We start from the raw sequence: 620 nt of genomic DNA on the forward strand, positions 1-620 counted from the left end.
CCTCAACATTAATGGTGCAGCCCCTCCTGGGTAAGGTCACATCTCACAAACAGACAACAGAGACCATCAGAGACTGCACCGAATTGTCCACATTCAAATCCCTAATCAAAACTTACCCTTTCAGAAGTTGTATCAGCTGTTTCAGTGTTGTATACTTTTAGTATGTTTCTATGATCTTTTTTTAAATCGTGTAGAGCGTCTTTGTGCACCATGAAAAGCACCAAAAGCACCAAACCCGACAGTTTCTCTTTACATAGCGACAATGTCACAGTTCTTCCTTCACCCCAGGTTCAGAGTTTGGTTGTCATCCTTGACACCACCTTACACCTTTGCTATTTAAAACATTAAGTCTTGCAACCTACTGGGGCTTCCTGGGGTCTCACCTGGTAGAGCATCACTTAGGCTCAGTCCTTACTGCAGCGACCATTTGCTGACATGCAGCAAAGGACACGTGGCCCTTTGCTGCATGTCATCCCCCCTCTCTCCCCACCTTTCCTGTCACACTCTCACTGTCCATATCGGAATAAAGGCAAAAAACTGCCCAAATAAATAACTTTTAAAGAAAAGTCTTGCAACCTATTTTCATTATTATTCAAAACGTATTATGTTTTGCAATTACT

The 620-nt window shown here is 42.6% G+C and overlaps 1 protein-coding gene across 1 annotated transcript in view; it reads right to left on the reverse strand.

Moving 5' to 3' along the window:
• LOC147817803 (uncharacterized) overlaps window positions 1-620 on the reverse strand; it is a 17,846-nt gene that overhangs the window by 778 nt on the left and 16,448 nt on the right. The gene's annotated exons all lie outside the window — the stretch shown is intronic.

The sequence above is a fragment of the Seriola lalandi genome, unplaced genomic scaffold (genome assembly GCF_002814215.2).
Source record: "Seriola lalandi dorsalis isolate HSWRI2012SDOR001 ecotype SW California unplaced genomic scaffold, Sedor1 jcf7180002054887, whole genome shotgun sequence".
Lineage (NCBI taxonomy): Eukaryota > Metazoa > Chordata > Actinopteri > Carangiformes > Carangidae > Seriola > Seriola lalandi.